Source organism: Rhinoderma darwinii, chromosome 13 (assembly GCF_050947455.1).
Source record: "Rhinoderma darwinii isolate aRhiDar2 chromosome 13, aRhiDar2.hap1, whole genome shotgun sequence".
Taxonomy (NCBI): Eukaryota; Metazoa; Chordata; class Amphibia; order Anura; family Rhinodermatidae; genus Rhinoderma; species Rhinoderma darwinii.
Genome location: NC_134699.1, coordinates 21,167,141 through 21,182,810, shown reverse-complemented (window position 1 = coordinate 21,182,810; position 15,670 = coordinate 21,167,141). Strand labels below are relative to the sequence as shown.

At 43.9% G+C, this 15,670-nt stretch overlaps 2 long non-coding RNA genes across 4 annotated transcripts in view; one reads left to right on the top strand and one right to left on the bottom strand.

Moving 5' to 3' along the window:
- LOC142665957 (uncharacterized) overlaps positions 1–15,670 on the bottom strand; it is a 56,025-nt gene that overhangs the window by 16,919 nt on the left and 23,436 nt on the right. The gene's annotated exons all lie outside the window — the stretch shown is intronic.
- LOC142665873 (uncharacterized) lies at positions 10,920–13,319 on the top strand. Its single transcript, XR_012851590.1, has 2 exons — positions 10,920–11,151; positions 11,373–13,319. It is a non-coding gene; the product is annotated as an uncharacterized LOC142665873 (long non-coding RNA).

Below are 15,670 nucleotides of genomic sequence, written 5' to 3'. Positions count from 1 at the left end.
GAGCTGCAACTGAAGAGCCTGAGAGAGACTGGGGACGACCAACCTAGTCTGTATCCAACTTTGGGGCTGGTGTAGCAACAGGTCCTGAAGAGCGAGCAGGAGTGATGTGTGAGGCCCCACTGTACTGATAGCTGGGACGTAACAGACGTGACCCCAAGATAGAGGAAGTGTACCGACACTGACCACCATTAGTGCAATATTACGGGGAGAGTCGTCCATGTGGAGGCCTGTAGGGCCCTGTGCATTCCAGACAGCAACCAACAATTAAAATGTGCACTAGTACACAAACACCATCTTTTGGCCTACTAGGCCCAAGCAGATAGCCCTTGTAACAAGGAGGGTGCCCTTGACCCTATGTCTGCCAGTCACATCAGAACAAGCTACCATCTTGCCTGCCTGATCCATAATGACGTCTGTACCTCTCAGCAGTAAGACTATGTATATATCATGATCAATCTTTATGCCTCCCTAGAGTGGGAAGAGATATAAGGTACGGTACATAATTTTCGTGGCCGTGTGCACCATCTGAGCCGGCAAAAGAACTGTAATTTCTTTTAAATACAAAGTAAAAGTTAAAGTTGGCACTCTAATTTCTGCTTCCTTTCCTCTTTTTCCATGACATCCCTGTGCGGTGTCCACCATCTTGCTCCAGCTTTCACCACTTTATACCAGCACCATAATGGGTTGCTTATTTTGATCTTGTTATGGGGGCCCCCCTTGCATCTATTAACGCCTTTGAACAAGAAATAGCATTCAGGGGCTAACCGCAATCCACCTATAGCAACTCTTTAGCTGTAAATACTGGTTAATTCTGTGGTCCTTTACTTGATCACTATACGGAATCTACGTGAGTTCTCATTTTTGTTTGTGTGTAGATGTGATTAATGCGCGCTATATGTTTGCACAGTATGTAGTCAGTGGCGGACACAGACTGCAAAAGGCCCCTGTGCAGATAATGTGCCAGGGCCCCCCCCCCCCCCCCACCCCGCAAACTTCTCATGGCCGACGGTCCGCTTTCAGCTGCATCGCTGGGTCTCCTAAGTGACCCAACAATGCAGCACTAGCAGCCGGGGCGTCACTAAGGCTGGGTTCACACACACACTATTTACGGACGTAATTTGGGCGTTTTAGCATTGAATTACATCCGAAAATGCGGCTCAAAAGCGTCGGAAAACATCTGCCCATTCATTTGAATGGGTCTTACGATGTTCTGTGCCGATGGTCATTTTTTTTTACGCGCCGCTGTCGAAAGGCGGCGCGTAAAAAACTGCCTGTCACTTCTTCAGATGTAAATGGAGCCGTTTTCCATGGACTCCATGGAAAACCAGCTTCAATTACTTCCGTAGTGGACGCAGCAAAAGACGCCTGCACATGCCATTACGGCTGAAATTACGGTGCTGTTTTCTCCTGAAAACAGCACAGTAATTTCAGCCGTAACAGACGCTGCCGTGTGAACATACCCTCAGGGCTTAAAATGTCCGGGAAATAGCCCCAATACATATGTGTCCGCCCCAAAAAAAAGTGTGTGTATAGGAGACAGCATAGCATATCTATAGCACTACGACCCTATAAACTATGGATAGGATTAGATACAGTGGCTGAGCAGACAGTATCACACATGATAGGATTAGATACAGTGGCTCAGAAGGCAGTATCACACATGATAGGATTAGATACACAGCTCAGCAGACAGTATCACACATGATAGGATTAGATACAGTGGCCCAGCAGACAGTATCACACATGATAGGATTAGATACAGTGGCTCAGCAGACAGTACCACACATGATAGGATTAGATACAGTGGCTCAGCAGACAGTACCACACATGATAGGATTAGATACAGTGGCTCAGCAGACAGTATCACACATGATAGGATTAGATACAGTGGCTCAGCAGACAGTACCACACATTATAGGATTAGATACAGTGGCTCAGCAGACAGTATCACACATGATAGGATTAGATACAGTGGCTCAGCAGACAGTATCACACATGATCGGATTAGATATAGGGCCCAGCACAGTATCATACATGATTGGATTAGATACACAGCTCAGCAGACTGTATCACACATGATAGGATTAGATACAGGGCCCAGCTCGCTGACATTGCGGCTCCAGCGCTGGACCCAGGAAAGGTAAGAATAATAATTTTGCTTCTTTATGTGTTACTGATTATTTTTGTGTGTTTGTGTTTTTTTTACAGGTTCGGTTGTTGGACTTCGGATACGAGGACTTCAATGACGGCGTTTTTTTTATTCTCAATAAAATGGTTAATGAGGGTTGTGTTTTTATTTCAATAAAAAAAATTTCTATGTGCTTGTATCTTTTTAAACTTTATTATCACCGCCTTAGTAATGGCCGCTGGCTGATTGACAACCTCCATTACTAAGGCGAGGCTTAATGTTAGCCGGTGCAGAGTCTACACTAACCCCCATTATTACCCCGGTACCCACCGCCACCAGGGGTACTGGGAAGAGCCGGGTACAAACCAGTACCCGACCAGCTGTAGTGACGGGCAGGCACCGGGGTGGCCGCAGGCTGGTAGTATTAGGCTGGGGAAGGCCAAAAACAGTGGCCCTTCCCACCCTTGTAATGCTGCCTGCTGCTGCTGTGTTGTATCTGGCTGGTTATGAAAATTGGGGGGGACCCGACATCGTTCTTTCCAATTATTTTTTAAATGACGTGGCGTCCCCCCCATTTTCATAACCAGCCAGATACAATAAAGCAGCAGCAGCCTAGCATCACCAGGGTAGGAAGGGCCACTGTATCTGGCCTTTCCCCTCCTGATAATACCAGCCTGCGGCCACCCCAGTGGCCGACCATCACTACAGATGGTCAGGTACTGGATCGTACCCGGCTCTTCCCAGCACCCCTGGTGGCGGTGGGTACCGGGGTAATAAAGGGGGTTAGTGTTAGCCTCTGCACCGGCTAACACTAAGCCATGCCTTAGCAATGGATGCTGTCAATCAGCCGGCGGCCATTACTAAGGCGGTAGTAATATAGTTTAAAAAAAACCACAAAGACATAGAAAAAATATTTTATTGAAATAAAAAAAAAAAACACAACCCTCATTAACCATTTTATTAATAAAAAAAAAAGCTGTCATCGAAGTAGTCCTGGAATCCGCCGTAGTCCAACGACCGAACCTGTAAGAAAACACACAAAAAATGATTAGTAACACATGTGTTAGGGTATGTGCACACACACTAATTACGTCCGGAATTGACGGACGTATTTCGGCCGCAAGTACCGGACCGAACACACTGCAGGGAGCCGGGCTCCTAGCATCATAGTTATGTACGACGCTAGGAGTCCCTGCCTCGCTGCCGGACAACTGTCCGGTACTGAAAACATGATTACAGTACAGGACAGTTGTCCCACAGCGAGGCAGGGACTCCTAGCGTCGTACATAATTATGATGGTCGGAGCCCGGCTCCCTGCAGTGTGTTCGGTCCGGTACTTGCGGCCGAAATACATCCGTCACTTACGGACGTAATTAGTGTCTGTGCACATACCCTAAGGCTTAGATACAGGGCCCATGTGTGATACTGTCTGTGGGACCCTGTATCTAAGCCTACCACAAGGTAGGCTTAGATACAGGGTCCAGCAGACAGTAATCTTATACAGTATAAGATTACTGTGTGCTGGGGCCCTGTATCTAAACCTACAGTGTGGTAGGCTTAGATACAGGGCCCAGCAGACAGGATCACGCATGGGCCATGTATCTAAGCCTACCATGTGATTGGCTTAGATACAGGGCCCAGCAGACAGCATCACACAATCTGTGATCCTGTCTCATGGGCCCCCTAAGCCTGCTACATCGTAGGCTTAGGGGTTGTGCAGTCCCTAAACATTGATGGCCTATCCTCAGGATAGGCCATCAATAGCTGATGTGTCGCCCGGGACCCGCAAATCAGCTGTTTTGAAGGGGCCGCAGCACTCGTACGAGAGCTGCTTCCCCTTCATTTCACTACTCGCCCACACTGTGAATCGCCGACACCGATTCACAGTGTGACCGGAATGAAGTGACAGGAATGAAGGGGAGCAGCTCTCGTACGAGTGCTGCGGCCCCTTCAAAACAGCTGATTGGCGGGTCCCAGGAGTCGGACCCCGCCAGTCAGGGCTATCTTACCTTCCTCTTCGGCCGCGGCGGGAGTTCTGTAGTCTCGATGCTGTGCGCGGCGGCATAGCGCTGTGACGTCATGCGCTGCGCACAGCGCCTGACGTCAGGACCTCCGCTGCGATCCGGAACCAGGAAGGTAAGTAAAGTATGTTACTATAGTAACAGGGGCCCGCGGCCCGAGTTACTATAGTAACTTTTTATTGATGTGGTGCGGGGGGCCGTGGGCCCCCCTGGCTTCGGGGCCCGGTCGCAATTGCGACCGCTGCGACCCCTATAGCTACGCCAGTGGTCCACGGGCCTCTGTCTCAGTCCTCAGCATCGCGCAGCTGAGAACGGAGTCGGCCAGCAGAGGAACGGGCCCCCTTCCCACGCGGGGCCCTTGTGCAGCTGCACCGGCTGCACATGCGGTATGTCCGCCCCTGTATGTAGTACAGGTAGAATCTGCTATCAAGAGAAATGTGTGTGGGATTAGGTTGACTTCAGATGCTTCCTGTAAAGCAGATACTCTGGTTAGTTGGTTAGAGAAGTGTACGCAGAGAAAGTTTTTGAGTCTTTTGTGCTTATCTATCGCCCACATATCCAAAAGTAGAATTTACTACTACACATCTTTTTATAGAGGTGGAAACGTTATCGTAGATAAGCTTATGATAAGGTGGTTCTCCATCATTAAAAGGTTGAACTTTGCTTCCCAGGTTGTATAGACACCCTGTATATTATATATTATGGATAATATAAGCACGGTTGTGAATTTTATATATGAGCTTGTATACCCCTCTACTGTAGATTATAAGAGGCCACCAAGGAGTTATTGCAAGTCACAAAGGCGTACCGGCAGCATAGAAAAGCATGAGGTTACGGAGCTACTACATGGCTTCGGTGCTATATAATTGTACATTATCGAACATTGCAACTTATCATGAACAACAGTGCTACTGCCAGACCTCATAAAAAGGACAAAGAAGATTCTTGTCAAACGAGTGATGGAACGCTACCAATCAATGAGATTGCTTGTGTATGATGAGGTTCTACAGCAGCTGGGGCAATGTACTGTAAATTACAGACCTCAAGTCCTGCATAAATCCAGGGAGGTGTCCTCAGGGGTGGGACAAGCTATCTTGGAGGCAAATGCAGGAGTTTTAGGGTTGGCTCAATTATCCTAGGTCCCTGAAGTTCAACATCACAGCTGTCGAGTGGACAATCATTCATTTTATTGAACTGGTAGATACGTATGAACAAGTGATATCACAATGGGGGAGTTGTTTTACAATCTATAAAATGATGGGGGTTACAGTTAGCTTTTGTTCCACTTTTCAAATGAGAACTAATCTTAATATAGCTATGTTTGTACTGGACAATGGAAAAAAACAGGACCACAGTCACCTAAATTTTCATAAAAACATATGTATGAGGATAGATACAGGTATATCATTAGATGATAGTCATCATGCAGAAACAAGGTCAGCAAATGTATGCGGTCACAAAAAGTGACAATTATTGAAGTGAAAACAAAGTGTGTTATTGCAGGAAATGTCGATGATGTACAACGACCTACTTACGAAATAGACACAATGCTTGTGGAGATATAACTTTTGGTCAGGCTGTAGGATGGGAGGAAGGGAGGAAGAGGGGTCAGCCTGGGTTCTTTTTGCCCGTTTTGGGGACAGGTCTAGCACTATTATTTTTTGCCTTTTCATTAGAGTATCAGAAGATTAAATGTCATCTATAGCAGTGCTTCTTAAACTTTTAGGTGGACCATACTGTTGAGTGAGTTTTGAGAGATGTGATTTTATGATGCTGTATATAATACCATCAGAAGTCATTGTATAACTTAGCGGCATCTCTATGCCGAAAACATGTGGTTGCCCTCGAAGTGATGGGTGATTTCCAATTTTTTTTACATTTTTTTTACAACTAATCTTTGATGCCAAAGTGATTTGTCCCATCCTGGGAACAGTTGATTACTCCGATGATGAAAAATGTAAAGCATTAACTTTTTTAACTTCCAACCTTTTTACCGTAAGGGAAACTCCTGAACCCCATGAAGGAACCTCTACAATTATCCCAACCCTGCTGTAAAGTGACAGCTTTTGCTGCTGTCTTGTGGGAACATTTAACCAGGTTCTAGGCAGCCCCATGGATTCATGGTTGGGAAAAACTTCTACCCCATTCAGTTGCTTTGCAAACACCATCTGTCAATGCTCTTATGTTGAGCTGCCTCACATTTATTTCCATATGCATCTAGTTCTACAGCACTAAAAATGAAGATGATATCTTGTTAATAGAACGGATAACTAAAAATTCTTATTAATTCATGCTATCTTAAGCATGAGGTCGATTTGACCTCTTAGCAAGAGTGTACATACCACATTGGCAGACCATGTGGCTGCTATGGCACCATTGGAGAGAGGGGGCCTAGCCATGGTTGGTTTCACCCAGTAGCAAAGGGGATGGGACAACCAGCGATGGTTGGTCCTATCGCCTTTGCTATTGGGTAGTGAGAATCTGTGCAGGATGCCCCTCCCTAGAGGAACTGCATTGTTCACAAACAAAGGGTTGAGGAAGTAGCCCATGGTTAATGGAAAGGGACTGGTGAGGCAATCACCTGGTCCTTCTGTCCAGAGTGGTAAAACCAGCCACCGATATCAGCCCACCTTTCTATTATAAGCCACTGACTCTCAGCCCCATCTTTTGACATGGAGCTCAGATCTCATGTCAGATCAACTGATGGCCTTGATGTGTTATCATCACAGTTCCTGTTGACCTGTCGCTATCATTATATACAAGCAAGTGAGCAATCATTCCCTCATCTGTTTTTGTTTGTTGTTTTTTTTTGTTACTTCATACATGCTTAAGTCACTAAGATTCAAGTATAATGGGTTAGTCTTGGACTTGTATTTAAATATCCAGGTCATTTGTTGACCATAAAACAAATTTGGTATTTTCTGAGAAAACCTTTTGATAAATTTTGTCTGTCTTCACGGTTTTGTCTGTTTTTGTAGAGGCTTTGCATTTCTTTAAAGAAAGTAGTTTCAGGGTTTTTCCTCACCACAACATTTTCAGAATAATAACTGGTCATTATAAAGATCAGAGAAAGAAATTCACCAACATATTCATGAACTGAAGAGCATGCAACTTGCCCTAGTTTCATAACTAATGAAAAGAAATGCTATGAGTGACCACTTATCTTATCATTCTTTAGATGATTCCCCTAAGGTTACTGGTATGGGTACAGCACGTGTCTGGAACCTACCCAAAAAATATTTGATAACCGATGGCTAGCTGATATTCTTAATCAATTCTGTGAAAGCTATCCCAACAAACTTGTTTGTTCCTTATTGCTTGAATTGTAAAATTATCTTTAGATCATCTAGAACCTCAATCCCCCCAGTGAACATACCATATAAGCATCCAGCCACACAGGGGTCTTATAGGTAAGGGGGGTCCATCATCACCAAAAAAAAGGCAGTTTCTTCTATAGTCTACCAGATTGCATGTAAGGGACTGTGTTAATCCAATGCATAATGTGAAGCTCCTGGGCCTCAGTACAAAATCTGTGCCAGGGGCCCCAGCTATCACGTGTCATTTATAGTAATGGTTCTTTGAAACAGAGAGGTCGCTGCACCCCCTATAGCTACAAACCTGGTTTTAATGATTCCCTTGGCTCAATATGACTGGTAGATTGGAATATAGCAGAGAGATTAGACTTCTTTGATGGATTTTCCAGCAAAGAGAACGCTATGATAATCATTTCGCTTTTGACAGGGGGCCCACATACTGTTAATACACAGGGGTTCACTTCTGGCTACAGATACCTATAATAATCGAGGGATATGGCATAGGCTAGAACATCGTTATACATACAGTGAAAATCCAGTTTTTGGCCACTTTTTTTATTTTATTTTTCTTCCAGACTGTCACATCCATTGAAGTGCGTGGAAACCCTAAGGCTGGCCTTGTTCATTAGTTAAAAGTTGACAGATACCATTAACAATCTAATGTGTATGGGAGCAACTGTTCCCTGCTATCTGCCACCTGGGGGGGGGGGGGGGGTAGCAGTTAGCAGAATGGCAGACATTTTTTTAGGACTATGGCAAGAATAACGGGATTTGTTGGCACTGCTAGCTCCCAGAATGCCAGACTATGGGATTAAGATACATAAAACTGACAGATACAAAGAGGGTTATGGAATGAAAATTATTATTGGAAGAAATTTTTAGTTGTAGAGCACATCAAATTGCCATCTAACACTAAGCCATATATCTCATTTTGTGCATTGTAATACAATAGGGGAACATTACAATGTATCTTTTGTGCTTGTTTGTGTTGATCATATCTATATTTCTCAACAGCACACCATGTGGTTAGGTGAGGTATTGCAGCAAGAGGGTGTAATGCAAAATCGGTATTTTTAAGACGCAACGATGTGTGAATTATACAAAATAATAATTTTTAAGCAATATTCGCTTTAAACATCTGTTGTACTCCTTTCATAATTAGCGTTTACCCTATTTTCTGGAGATTTACTTTGTCCTGTATTTCACCTGCAGAACAAATTCCTGCATTATGACAAGAAAACAATTAAGAAGATCGTCTCCTGAAGACAACCTTTTCCTTATAAACCTCCATCCTGCTGATTACCACGTGTCCGTCTTCTTTTTTTACGGCCATACATTTGTGGCATTACATGCCTGACTTAAAAAGAATGGCTATGTGGATGAGCCGTGTCTGCCAGGGTGATAGCCACTCTTACCTAGCTTTTCTCCACTCTTATAGAAGGTCCTTAGGGGACCCTTCCCTTTGACATCCATATTCCCTAATAGGGCATACGGAAAGGGGTTGTCTTTATGAGACAACTAACCTAGTGAAAACACCAGTTCCCCATGACCAAGGTTCTCTTTCTACACAGCCCAGACTGCAAGGATCGGGTAACAAGACTCATGTGACATCAGACAAGTCTGCCTGCACGCGCCATTCACCAGACCAGTTTTTCTTTACCTGGCAGCCATGGACCCATCAGAATTTCAGGGTCCATAAACTTGGATGGTGAAAGTCATGTCTTTATATTTGCTGATTTCTAACTAAAGTTTGTAACAATGTCCTGTATAAGCCATCTACGGAGAATGTTTCAGACTACCACTGACCCCTATGTGGGATGTAGATAAAATATGCTAAGAGTTTACGCTACAGTCCCAGACAATTTACCCCCCCCCCCCCTGAAATATGCTCTGAACTTTTTCATGGTCCGATATGACTATCTATCTACAAGAAAACCTGATCGAGCTATATCATATAAGAACTAACAGGAAGACAGTCAAGTAGTTTCCTTCGTATCATATAATCTTCTCAATTTCAATGAGATTGTGGTTAATATGAGCCAATGCTATAGACCGGATTGGAGAAATTTGATGATGGCTGTGATATGACAAGTAGGAAGATTCTAATAAAAAGGTGATGTAGAGATATTTTGAGGAACTATGAGTGATGGGCTTCTTATTAATAAGACTCATCATTGAAAGGCGAAATCCCTAGCCGGCAATGACACTGTATAGAAGAAACGAAGGTCACATTTACATTTTACCGAAAGCAAGCGTTACTTAGGATGCTGACGGCAATTCTGTTAGAATGGGAAGTGGCAACCACTGCTGTGAAGAGTCAATGGTGCAACATTTTATAAAACTGTGTCAAAAAGGGACGTGGTTGGGGGGCATTCATAATTAAAGATGGCAGATTTTGAAGCCCAGCGTAGGGTAGGTGTTAAAAAGGAGAATGTATTTTGTACCGGTCTCCATTTTCCTTCTGGCCTGTCCTCTTTCTCAGACCATTACATCTGTAATCTGTAAGGAAAAGAGGACATGGGGGGCAATGTGTGGGAGAGAGAAAAGGTCATGGGGCCAGTCTGTGAAGTCGAGTGGAGCATAGGGTTCAATCTGAGAGGTGGAGTGAGCCATAGGTAGAGATGTCACATCCCAGTAATCCACCAGCCCAGTCAGTACTAAAAGTAGGAGGCATATAGCGCATGTACGATTACTTGATGGGATGGGACTCCTACTTCTCTGGAAGGTCTACAGTGCCCAAACCCATCACTCAGCCCCTGCAGGGTCTCCTCTTCTTACTAGGTTGTGCTGGGACTTGTAGTGGCTGTGTTCCAGTGGGCAATTTTTCTGGGGGGAAGCAAGATTCTGGGAGTTAGAGATATTGGCAACTTTGACTACTGCCTGCCAGAATTGAGATTAAATATAGGATGTCGGGGGGAATATTTCTTTTTATTATGAACATTGTATGCGGAGTGACCATAAATGACAACTTTCATTTTTACACCAGATTTGTGAACATTATTAAGCACTTTTCCTTTGACCCAGTTTTTAAACCGATCCCAAATAGGTCTGATCTGAAGAACAAAAAAAACGATTACAGACAAGTGTAACAGCTTCCCTCAGCAATGACAATCAAATCAGATCAGATTATTTTTTTAATAGATTTATTAATCTGGCTAATTTCCTATGAAAATGGTGAACTGCTACAAGAGGAAAAGTATTGTCAACGTGCTTGGAATTTGTTGTCAGCTTGGCACACTTAAGGGTATTTCACATATAACTTGTGGGAGTTTTCCATTACTTAGCAATGCTAACCAATGTGCACGGTGACATTGTAATAACTTTCTATCAATACTATGACTAGCAGGAGATGTCACTTCTGGTCATATTTGTGACATCATCAGTCCAGGCGGCCATTGTTACCTCACTGCATGATGTCACAATGACTGATTCTATAGAAACTGGGGTTCAGGGGGCAACTGCTCCGTCCAAGATAAGAAGATGAGTAGAGAAGACGGAAGATAATTCATCAGGAATTCGGAACACTGGAAACAAGAAACACCATACACTCGACGCATGGCGGTGCAAGAATAAAATGACACCTGGGGAGGTTCTGCTCTTTACTTTCAGGTTTTGGAGCCAATAAGAAAACAGTAACGTGGAGAAAATCTGCCGCCATTTTGCCGCCAATCTCCAGACATTTAGGCATGTATGTAATGTATACGGTTATTTAATCTGAGAATTTGAGGTTTGGGGGGTTGTTGTAAATTATTGTCAGAATTTACTCAGCAGTTTATGGCAGGTTTTTGCATAAACTGTACCAAACAGTCGCAAGCGGCGACGTAAAATACATCTTCCGTAAAATTTGAATAAACGTGGATTAAACTAAGTTAAAATGGCGCAAACTTTGCCCTCTTTATTTCATTGCAGGGAGGAGATCTGGACGGCGGCTGAAGATGAGGACAAGAACTGTGAAATTCATCAATCGTATGTAACGTGACAATTCTATTTATAGTTTTATATTTGGCGCCTTCTGATGTCATAACACACATGTGGGGCAGCACGGTGGCTAGAACTGTTGCCTTGCAGCGCTGGGGTCCTGGGTTCAAATCCAACCAAGGACAACATCTGCATGGAGTTTGTATGCTCTCTCTGGGTACTCTGGTTTCCTCCCACACCCCGAAAACCAATAGGGAATTTAGATTGTGAGCCCCAATGGGGACAGTAAAAGAGGACCCCTCTGTACAGCACTGCGTAATATGTTGGTGCTATATAGGTAACTGGTAACATGGATTATATAGGTCTAAATACGTAGAATCAATGCATTCACTTTAGCAAGAGCCTTGTTTGATGTCCTCCTATAACTCCTCTGTGTCACACATGCAAAGAGTCCTCAACAGTTATCCCACGGTTGTTTTCTGCGAGAACCTGGACCTTGTTTGGTCTGTATAGAAGGTCTATGACCATGAAACACCTCCAGCGTGGACGTTAATAAAACTGGATTATGCCAGGATAACAGGGAATGCTGTTTTCCTATAGCTCGAACAGCAGACGAACACATGTCAAAGGAGAAGGCCATAGGAGGGCAGTGTTCTCTTTCTCTTTCACAGCTGAGATGACCATAGTCGTGCTGTGATCAGTAGAGGAGCGGCCGGCACGATACCGGGACAACAGCTGGGATTGGACAACTTCTGGATATGCCAAATACGTAATGATATAAGTTACTATATAATACAATGTCATAGCCATCAATGAGATGTGTTTCGTTAGTGGCATAACAAGCTCTGATCCAGGGTTCTCGGACTGATCGCCTTTTCTCTGTGATCTCTCCAGAGTCCGATCAGTAGAGTGGCGGCCGGCATGATACCGGGACATCGAGGACAACAACTGGGATTGGACAACTTCTCTTTCTCTTTCACAGCTGAGATGATCATAGTCGTGCTGTGATCTCCAGAGTCCGATCAGTAGAGGAGTGGCCGGCATGATACCGGGACATCGAGGACAACAACTGGGATTGGACAACTTCTCTTTCTCTTTCACAGCTGAGATGACCATAGTCGTGCTGTGATCTCCAGAGTCCAATCAGTAGAGGAGCGGCCGGCATGATACCGGGACATCGAGGACAACAACTGGGATTGGACAACTTCTCTTTCTCTTTCACAGCTGAGATGACCATAGTCGTGCTGTGATCTCCAGAGTCCGATCAGTAGAGGAGCGGCCGGCATGATACCGGGAATTCGAGTACAACAACTGGGATTGGACAACTTCTCTTTCTCAGCTGAGATGATCATAGTCGTGCTGTGATCTCCAGAGTCCAATCAGTAGAGGAGCGGCCGGCCTGATACCGGGACATCGAGGACAACAACTGGATTGGACAACTTCTCTTTCTCTTTCACAGCTGAGATGATCATAGTCGTGCTGTGATCTCCAGAGTCCGATCAGTAGAGGAGCGTCCGGCATGATACCGTGACATCGAGGACAACAACTGGGATTGGACAACTTCTCTTTCTCTTTCACAGCAGAGATGACCATAGTCGTGCTGTGATCTCCAGAGTCCGATCAGTAGAGGAGCGGCCGGCATGAAACCGGGACATCGAGGACAACAGCTGGGATTGGAAAACTTCTGTATATGCCGTATACGTAATGATATAAGTTACTATATAATACAATGTCATAGCTGTCAATGAGATGTGTTTAGTTAGTTGCATTACAAGCTCTGATCCTGGGTTCTCGGACTGATCGCCTTTTCTCGGGGTCAACAAGGAATTTTCCCCTGTGGCACAAATTGGCTAAACGTGCGCAGGGTTTTTGCCTTCTTCTTGATCAGTAGCTTTAGTTAGGAATTTCAGTTAAATAAATTGTGTTTTAATATTAAAAGCTTTGTCTCCTCGTCATTTCTCAATATTATATAGCAGTCAGGTATTAGTATATATTATGATAATCCAATATGGCTGTTTCCATGATGTATTGGATAATATGCACATACAGAAGAGATATTCATCATGTGAGCCATATAAATGCAACCACTTTAAAGGACACTAAAAGTAGAAACTATATACAAAATAAAAACAATCCACTTGGTCCTATGTTGTCTAAAAATTTTTTCTGTGAGTCCTAGATCAGACATTTTCCCCTTCGCCTTTTCACAAGTCTGTGTCTGGATGTATATAGACACTGGTTATAGAAGGAGCCCCCCCATACTGCTCTGTCTGCAATAAAACAAAAAATGTTAAGCTCCACCCCTCCACTAAAGCCACACCCCTCAGTCAGCAAAAATGAAAGAGATCAGGAAGAACTTGAAGAGGTTGGTGAGAACCCCAGCGATCAGCCATATTCCAAGGAGAATAGAGCAGCAAGTGTCTGATTTTACTGCAGCGCCATCACAGGGGAAAAGAAGAATTACACAGATAAAATGCAAAGGCTGTCTGTGTAATGCATGGATGTGTCGATCCACCAAATTCCTATTTTCTCAAAGACTGCAAGCTCTTGCGAGCAGGTTCCTCACTCCTCTTGTTTGAATTAATTATTTTTGTCACTATGTAACGTCTGATATTGTCTGTACATGTTCCCTCTGAATTATAAAGTGTTAGGGAAAATGTTGGCATTTTTAAAATAAAAATTATATTATTAAAACAAAAAAGTGGCGCAATAGGGAAGGGAGGGCGGGCAACGCTGCTGGAGCAATCGCCAGAGAGGTAGGGAGGGCAATAAAGTTGTCTCATACATTGTCATGTGTCCCACCCAACAAATGGACGTACAGAAAGGGGAGACACTGACCTAACTTAATTGCCTCCTTTACTTGACCATTCCTTTATCCTGCAGTCCCTGGCACCTGCCTTATGCAGTGAGGTGCCTGCTAATCTATAAAAGAAAAAGTATACTCAAAAATAACTAAAGTCGCAGGTGAAGTCCTGGAGTTGTATTATTATTATTATAATAAGGGTATGTTCACACGAGGGCGTCTGTAACAGCTGAAATTACGGGGATGTTTCAGCCTGAAAACATCCCCGTAATTTCAGCCGTAACAGCATGTGCTGCTATTCATTGGAGTCAATGAATAACGGCTCCAATTACGGCCAAAGAAGTGACAGGTCACTTCTTTGACGCGGGCGTCTATTTACGCGCCGTCATTTGACAGCGGCGCGTAAATTACGCCTCGTGTGAACAGACAAACGTCTGCCCATTACTTTCAATGGGCAGATGTTTGTCAGCGCTATTGAGGCGCTATTTTCGGATGTAATTCGGGGCAAAAACGCCCGAATTACGTCCGTAATTAGTGCGTGTGAACATACCCTTAAGAGACACATTTTTTATTTTTCCTTGTTTCTGGGAAAGTTGGACAACAACCAATAGGGTCACCAATACAGCTCCCACTGAGGGAGAGAAATTTACGAACAAATAATTGATCTTCCGTTTGGAATATGGGCCGATTCTAAAAGCATAATAATATCATCCACCGCACATATTACATAGACACATTATAATGGAATAAGGTTTCTCAAAAATATATCAAAAATGCCAGCGCATTCAAATATAGAATAATATATCCTGATAAAGCAAGTAATACATAAAAATAATAATGAGGAAGTGGCGAATTATAAATCATAATAGACAAACTATTCGTCAAAAATGAAAATAAGTGACAACAAGGACAAATTAATAATAAGATGCTGAAGAAACATCAATAATGAATGAAGTGAAGCAAAAATAAGGGAATATTATTGAATATCCAAGGGGAACGCCGACAGGGAAAGAGGCAAATACTCAATCCACATATGCTCTCTTTATATGAATATATTAAGTTACAAAAAGAAGTATTATATCAGGAGAATAAAAATCCACATGAATGAATATCAAACTTAGGGCAGATTCACACGAGCGTTGCGTTTTTGCGCGCGCAAACAACGCGGCGTTTTGCGAGCGCAAAAACCATTTGACAGCTGCGTGTGTCATGCGTGTCTGATGCGCGGCTGCGTGATTTTCGCGCAGCCGGCATCATAGAGATGAGGCTTGTCGACGCCCGTCACTGTCCAAGGTGCTGAAAGAGCTAAATCTTTCAGCACCCTCGACAGTGAATGCCGAACACAACAGCGAAAAACCTGTAAAAAAAAAAGATAAAGTTCCTACTTACCGAGAACTTCCCGGCCGTTGCCTTGGTGACGCGTCCTTGGTGACGCGTCCTTGGTGACACGCCTCTCTTGACATCGGGCCCCACCTCCCTGGATGAC